Raw genomic sequence first — 8995 nt, forward strand, 5'->3', positions numbered from 1 at the left:
AAGGGGTGGTCAATCATGCTGGTCCCAAGTAGCAGCCAAGCTCGCCAACCCTCGAGGCCTGGCCTCACTACCCAGATCTGAGATTGCAGGCCTCCAAGCTCGTCGGCCACTTGAGCACCATGCCAACCCTGAGCGATGGCAGATCTCGTTGTCCCCAAGCACAGCGCCAGCCTCGAGCTCTTTTGCCGCTATGCTACCCCAAGCTCGGTGGACTTGCTGTTCTTGCTGTTGTATCACTTCGATTCTTGCCGTTGTATCACTTTGGTTCTTGGTGTAGTACTTATGTTGTTATCACTTCGGTTCTTGTTGTTTGCCCATTTTCTCACTTGATGCAACACATATTACATAGCAATTTACCATTCTTCAGTGGCTCCGTGTGGGTCACCATGACGCGATGTGAGTGCCCCTTCTATTGCCTAATGTGATGGTGGTTCATAGATTTGGGTGGTTGAAGTCTTGACTTGGTGCAAATTGTTTGATGTGGCCAGCGCTGCTCAAGGGCAAGGCGTAGTTGCAGAAGGGGCGGACGACGGCAGTGGCTACGACAAGGCAGCAGCCGAGCTAGCTCTTTCGAGCCGGCTCAGCTCGTTTATTTTTTGGCTCGGAACCTTTTTCCGTGCCGGTTGGAGGCATGAACCGGCACTGAAAAGAACTTTCAATGCCGATTCTAGACCCGACACTGATAGTCACTGACTATCAGTGTCAAGTAAAGAGTGCCAACTGAAAAACCGGTATTGAAATCGTTTTTCAACCGGCACTCTTATGCTTTTCTGTAGTAGTGCGCTTTCATTCCGAGCCAAGGCATCAATAGGCGTTTGCTTTGGGTTCTCTTGTGGCACTTCCATTTTTAGCCATGTTGAGCTCTTTGCTGCCTGAGCCACCATCAACATCATTGTAGTCATTGTGTTCATTGTCCATGTCATCGCAACGGTCGTCATCTCCATCTGTGTCACCAGCAACACTGTCAGTGGTGTGCATATAATCCGATCCAAAGGTTGTGTGCGATGGTGATCCAGTTCCCTACAAGGAACATATATTTGCTAAAATGAACTCTGAAACCAACATATTTTGCATAACATGAGCTAGCCATAAAAAAAATCAGAGGTGAACATGCAAGATGTGAGTTAGCAACAAATGTAGAGATGACATGTATGGTTTGAACAGAGAAGGAAGGGGAAAATCAGTGATATCATTTATGAACATGAGGTAGAAAAAATTTCCAAGACGATAGCACACAATGTATAGACATGGAAGCTAAACCAAATAAACATGCAAGTTGAACCAAATAAAAATGCATGCTGCCACTTAGATAAGGTGTAGAAACTTTTCTTCAAATTCATAGTAGGTCTACACATCTAATAGCTATAATATGAATACTACTCTCTTAAAGCATCACATAAGTAAAGGCAAGGGCCTTTTGTCAAGCGAATTCCTTCTCTTCCACCTTACCATTACTTAAACCTATGGTTAAGCCATGTTGTAGTCAACAAGAAGCCACTTGTTCACTATTCATGCTAAATGCTATTTTCCTCACTAAGGATCCCATTTGTCTCCTTCAGTTGATCATTAGTTTGAACCACACAACGAAAATAAGTGGAGCTTGTTGGCTTATCATTTGCATATTTAGCAGCTGCTACAACGTCTGCCTTCTTGACGGCACCATTTGCTATTGGTAAGCGACCATGGGGCAAGCCAACTCCTATAGAGTACAATAACAGTTTGAGCATTCCATACATACAATAACAGTTTGAGCATTCCATAAATACAATAACATCTTGAGCATTAATTCCATAAATACAATAACAGCTTGAGCATTAATTCCATAAATACAAAAATAGCTTGAGCATTCCATTAGTAGAACAACACAATAATATAAACAAAATAAAGTCAAAATTCATTTGGGTCATAAGGTGCATGGTCAGCCTGACCATCGTGACCCTCTTCATCTTCTATATCTGTATCTTCTTCATCTGCATCTTCTCCATCTTCACCTTCAGTATTCAGCTTGGATAAAAAATCCAAATAGTTATGATTGGTTATCTCATCTGAATCACTTAAAGTTATATTCTCAAGCTCAATGACAAATGTGCCTTCAAGTCCATCCTCTTGATAGAATGATTTATATTGACTCATTGGGAGGGTTTGAATCATCATTGCTATCACTTGGAGGAACATAGCTGCATGGAGCAACATGATATGAGACCCACCAATCTATTAGATTTGATCTGTCCTTACATGCATAGGGCAAATAAAAAACTTGTTTAACTTGACTTGCTATGACAAAAGGTTCAAAAAATGAAAGCCTAGAGGAATGCTTAGTCTCCACCAACCCTAAATTTTCAGTATGCCTCGTCCCATTTGGTGTTGGATCAAACTAGAGACAATCAAATAATACCATCTCTAACTACATGCTTCCCTCCCATTTAATTTTGATGATGTCCTTAATGACACCATAATATTCTAGCTCATTGTTGTTGTCATCTATACAAGACACACTGATGCCACTATTGACCATAGTTAATCCTGATTTTGCACTCTCGTACTTCTTGGAACGGAATCTATATCCGTTCACATCATAGCACCCATATGTGGGGACTCTTCTACAAAAACCATAAGAGATTTGACATAGGGCACAATCAATGCTAGACATCTTCATGCACTGCAAACCAAAAAAAAAGTTTGTTATGTCAGTTCAAAATGTTTTTAGGTAGATTTCAGCAACATTTCTGTTCTAATCTGAAAGCTTTCACCAACATTACTTATTCTTTGAACCAATCAAATAAATTAGGCCTATGTTTCCCACGGCTAGCCTTCCACCCATTCAACCTCAAGTCATGAAGTTGCTCAGGTTTTGGTTTAACTTGGCTTTTCCATTATTCCTTCTCAAATTTTTTACGAGGACAAAACTAAGTTAGAATAGTGCCAGCAATATATTTGGAAATTAAATTAAAATTTATAAATTGTATTTGTTCGTACTTGAAGATTTTGTCCATCTCCGATATGTTTGTCAAAATTTATAAGAAAGCAACCTCATAGTCTTCTCTTGAGAGCTCACGGATATTTCAAGGGCAAGTGCACTAGCCAGGGTATACAAAGATTTTAAGGTTGTATGAACTTTGAAAGGTAGAGTCACCATCATCATATCGAGGAATCTTGTTTCTAACCGATCGAACCTAGTGACTAAAATGTAGAGAGAGGAAATTTGTGGCCTCCTCAACTAGTTCAACCTCAACAATGCAACTCTCAACAGGAGCCTTATTTCATACTTTCTTTCTAAGCTTTTGGATTTTTCTACATAGACCAAATAAAAAATGAATTCACAAAAGAATATATTATGGAAGGAAGTATTTATATTTTTACCTCCCATATGGATAGTTCCAACAGGCTTGGACATGGCCTCCTAATCGAGCCTCATAAGGCAGATGAATAATGAGATGTTGCATAGGATTGAAGAGCTTAGGAGGAAATATCTTCTCCAATTTACATACAAGAACAACAATTTGATCTTTTAGTGAGTATATGACATCCTTCCTCAACTCTTTGGCACATAGCTGCCTATAAAAGAAACTGAGCTCAACCAAACATAATCATATGTTTTCTGGAAGGAATCCATGAAAAGCAACAGGGAGTAAGTGTTCCATGAAGATATGATAATCATGACTCTTTAGGCCAAATTTTTTTCTTTGCAACAAGTTGACCCCTCTCCTAATATTTGCTACATAGCCATCAGAAAACTTGAGCTCTTGAAATCATTTAAGTATTTTTATCTTGCCATTCTTATCAATGCAAAATGGGGCTCGTGGCTTGTGCCACTAGCCATTTTCCATTAACTCCAAATGCAATGATGGGCGATCGCATATCTCAGCTAGATCTTACCTCGCTTTTGCATTATCTTTAGTTTTATCAGGTATATCAAAGCATGTATTCCATATTGCTTCAGCTACATTTTTTCTCATTATGCATCACATCAAGGTTGTGTCGTAGCAACAATTTGTGGAAGTATGGGAGCTGCCAAAAGCAACTAACATGCACCCAATTGTGCAACTTACCAAAGTTTCTTGTATCTTCTATGAGTGTATTCATTTGGGCTAGTATTTCCTCTCCTGTTAAATTCCTTGGAGCATCATCAAGCACCAATGTGTTCTTTCAAAAAGCGTTACCTTGAAATCTGAATGGATGGTCTCTAGGTAAGGAGCACCTATGGCAGTCAAACCAACAAGCCATCTTACCATAGCGGAGCTGAAATGCCCTACTATCAAACAAGCATATTGGGCATGCAAACGTCCAATGAATGTTCCATCTAGCAAAGTTATCATAAGCAGGGAAATCATTGACTGAGCATAGATAGGCTGCTTGCATCATAAAATTTTACTTGAGTGAAGCATCCCATGTTTCAACCCTATCCCATAATCTCATAAGTTTATTAACTAAAGGTTGCATTAGAATGTTCGGGTCTTTTCCTAGGATGTTCAGGACACCGAACTACAAGCAGCAAGGAATATATATTCTGACTTCATAATCATGCTTGGTGGAAGATTTAGTGGAGTAACAAAAACTGGCCAGCATGAGTATGGAGCTACACCCAAACTAAAGGGAGTGAAACCATCCGTTGCAAAAGTAAGCCTCATACTTCTTGAGTCACTAGCAAAATCTGGAAAATCTGCATCGAACTGTTGCCATGCTTCCCCGTCACATGGGTGCACCATCTTACCAAATGTGGACCACTTATGTGACCGCATAAGCTTTGTTGTCTCCTTATGTGAATAGCCTTTGTAGTCTATTAGTAATAGGAAGGTACCGTAACACTTTACGTGGGATTCTGTTCTAGCCCTCCTCATAGCGAGAGGTACCACAGATATCACACTTGTCTTCATTTTTATTATCCTTGTAGTAAAGCATGCAATTGTTATGACATATATCAATTTTCACATATGGCATACAAAGACCTCTAATAATATCTTTGAATGGTAGAAGTCTTCCGTCAACTTAGATTCAGGAGGCAATGGATTAACTCTAAGTTTCTTCAAAGTGCGTAGTTGACATGTTATATTGAGATTTCAAAGATAGCAAGCGCGCAACAACAGAGAGAGACGAGTGTGCCATGTTCCCATGAACTGATTCATCAACACTAGCAACTATCCTATAAAAAGCTTGAACAGAGGCTGTTAGCTCTTCATCAATTGCCGGTGGATGGTCATGGCCTAGGTTAGCCAGCATATCGTACATGTGATCGGTACAATCAAAACCCTCACCATGTTCTATCCATATTGTATAATTCTCCCTAAACCCGTTTTTACACAGATGCAGCTCTATATTGTACCTTTTGTGCCTTACATAATTCTGACACAAGGCATATAGACTTAATGGTACCACCTTCAACCAAACTAGGCATAGAGAAAACAGATCTAAGAACTAGTTAGTGTTTTCAATCCAATAATTAGAGGGAGCCCGCCTACGAGATCAAACAGTGTACATCCAACCATGGTCTACCATTATTTGGCTGAACCAGTTAGCGTTTTCAATCCAATAATTAGAGGGAGCCCGCCTACGAGATCAACCAGTGTACATCCAACCATGGTCACCATTATTTGGCTCTGTACCAAGTAACCAAACAAACTACGATAGTCAAACATGTTACATGAAAATAGAGCACTAGTAATGATCTCAACACATGCTACAATGTAGATTTGAATATTACAGGAATCAAATAGCAAACCACATGCTCACATAGCTTAATTATTTCCTTGTTGAGTGCAGCTCTGAAATAAATAAAACTAGCTCATGTATACCAGGAACTTTACTAGATATGCACCTTGACTTGGAAATTAAAACTAATGTGACTACTGCACTAGAAAAATCAATAAATCTCCATAAAGATTTGGTAAGTGCAAACTGCTAAATGGTTCATGAGTCACAGATTTAAGCAAAGCACAGACCTAAACACTAGGATAAACCACCATAAACTGAAAAAAGAGGGAAACATAAATCTTACCAATGTACTCGAGGCGGTAGGGGTGGCCTCAAACAAACGGTTCTTTAGAACAAGAGTTAGATGGATGCACCTTGTCGAAGAGGAACACAAACCCACTTCTAGATGGTGGGGCATGGCACAGGCAGCTCCTAGCTAGACTGGTGCAGTGTGGTACGAGAGGCTCCTCTTGGCTGCTCATCGGCTCTACACCCGTCGGTATGGTTCCTCTCCTGCTAGTGGTGTCACGCGGTCATCTCCTCTCAGCGTCGATCGGCTCCGGCACCTCCGGCAGCTCTCTCATCGCCCATCTGCTCAATTCCAATCTAGGGAGAACCGGCTTAGGGGAAGTGGATCTAGGGGGTGCAGCAAGGGGAGCGTGCAATGGGGTTCAGAGGCACCACCTGGGGAGCGATTGGGGGCGGCGGGGTTCGGCCAGGGAGATCAAGGTTTACGGAGGGTTGATCTGTTTTTTTACGCTCGGGCTCGATGGCGGGTTAGGTTACGGAGTCGCGCGCCGATGTGCTGCGCTTGGAAAATTATTGGCCCAATGGTGTGGAATGGAGCGCAACCAAGCAAATTACGGTGCAAACGAAAAAATGGTGGCGCATCCGACTACGTTTCCCTGGTGGTGTGCTTCGTAGCCACAGAAAAGGCAATACCTTGGCGGTGACAATAATTTTCTTAGCGGTTTAGGATGACTACCAGAATAACGAGACAATTGTCTTGGCAGTTCCCCCCCCCCCCCCATTTCGTGGCGATATTTTTACCCCACCCAAGAAAAAAATATTTTCTTGGTGGTTTTTTCGTCTACCCTATAATTTTCTTGGGGTCCTTCCATGCCCACAAGGAAATAGTCCACTGTCACGAAAATTCCGGATCATGGTAGTTATATATAAGAGTGATATACACGTAGCTGCTGCCTGTTGTAGCTAGTGATGAACTGATGATGACGGATCTCGAAGAGACGTTATGATGTCTGTGCAATCCCATTGATTGCATATGTAGTACGTATATGTACGTGTCAATCTTTCTGAAACTGAGAAGTAAAAAAGAATGCTATGCAATTGTGGAAGATATGCATACTCTATTGCCAAAATACGGGAGATGGTATACTTCAATAAACTGAAAATACAATAACTTGTCCTCGACACATCTAAGCCATCAGGTTAGGATCCAATGGTCATCAGGTCATCTTGCTCCTCACGTTTCTTCTTCCTCCCATCGTTAACCCATCGCTTCGTTAACCCAATGCTTTCAAACTGTTTCTTCACCTCCCCGTTGCCGACACTACCTACTACTCTCCGTTGTCTCGCCATACCACCATGCCACCTCCCACCATCGGTCAAGTTGTCACCCTAAGCATCCCTCTAAACCCGATGGACCCTACTCTAATCCAACTCCATCCCAAAACCCGAAACTAAGCCCCACTAACCATCGACATTGACTGTATGGATGTGATTTTTAGTAAATTGATGCGCAATAAATCTACCAAAATATTGATGTCCGGTGATTTGGGTTTTGTTTGGTAGAGCTCGAGTTTCCATAATTCTTGGAGTGATGTATATCTAGCTTCAAGAATTTATGGAGCTGAAGTTATATGTACATTGAGATGTTTAGATGAGTTATAAAAATAGATGCTTAATTCATTTCATTTTAACCTACATACTACAGATCTAAGGTGAAGCTGGAATTTAAGGTTTTGCCAAACACAGCCCATGTAGCTGATCAGCGAAATAATCAAAGTTGTGGTGGCAACCGACGAGCCAAAGGCTTTTCTTACTCTGCGACGCCCCCTTGAACCAATATCATCCCCTCAGTTCAAGGCTTCAAGCTTTGAGATTCCGAGACGTATGAGTGAAAGGTACCATCTAAATAGAGAAATAGTGCTCGCAAAAAATAATTAGAGAAATAGTAACACGCTAGTTGACCAGAACACCGTGAACGAGTAGAGAGGAAAACGCGTCAGATTGTACAGTCACAGCGTCATGCTTGCCTCATGGCGCCGTGGTCCGTGGGAAGGAAGGAACGAACGAGGCAACGGGGCCGCGTCATAGAGGCTCACGGATGCATGGAACAGGCAAAAACTAAAAAGAGATCTGCCGAACAGCGAGAGCATCACGAAACATGCAAGAAACCAGCCGTGCCCGTGCGTGCATCCCTGACCTGCTGACGTTTGACGCTCCCCTTCATGCCGGCCAAGGCGCCATCCGATACACCGCGTGCATGCAACCGTGCGCCGCTCCTGGTACAGTCGTACGTGTACAAGAAGAAACTCCACGCAGCACCGTTCCTGCACGACCCATGGCCGGTCGTTGTTTCACTCTCCGACTCAGGCCGCTTTTTAAAAATACACATACCATACTCACATCACACGTCCATACAAGTATACGTCTATACACACGATAAGATTGAATGGAAAGGCTCAAGACCTCTATGCACGGAAACGTGCAGTATTATTAAACGCGTACACGTGTGTAACAGCAATTAGAGAATAAAGGTCTGGTGAACACCTGCGCCGGCCCTAAAACTGGAACACGGACAGGCTCGGTCGGACACCAGCGACTTTACCGGCCGAGCTAACGCTCGGTCTTGCCATGACGGGGGCGATGAGTTCGCAGCCTCCAGCCCGGGAATGAGAGAGGTGTGGCGTCGAGCCACTTCAGACAATGTCCTCGACGCGTTGGAAACGTTCGGGCTATGGCGCGGCGCGGCACCGGGTGCTATTGGCCCAAAAACTTCCGTGGGCTGTGCATGTTTCCTCTTTATTTGAGGCCAGGCCTAAGAACTCGAATTCCTCTTGGTCCAAGAGTTCAACATGTCCAAATACGGCTTCATCAGACGCGTGTATCCGTAAGTCCATATTCCAGCTCAGGTTAATTAAACCGTCAGGGACTTGGACCCCAAGTTGCCAACCGAAACACAAACCCGTGCCCGCCAAGGAACCGTACGCTGCATCTCCAACGTCTCCACGACGCGTACATATAAGTCTCGGGTCGCTCGACACAATCCTAACACACAAGAACC

The sequence above is a fragment of the Phragmites australis genome, chromosome 1, assembly GCF_958298935.1.
Source record: "Phragmites australis chromosome 1, lpPhrAust1.1, whole genome shotgun sequence".
Taxonomy (NCBI): Eukaryota; Viridiplantae; Streptophyta; class Magnoliopsida; order Poales; family Poaceae; genus Phragmites; species Phragmites australis.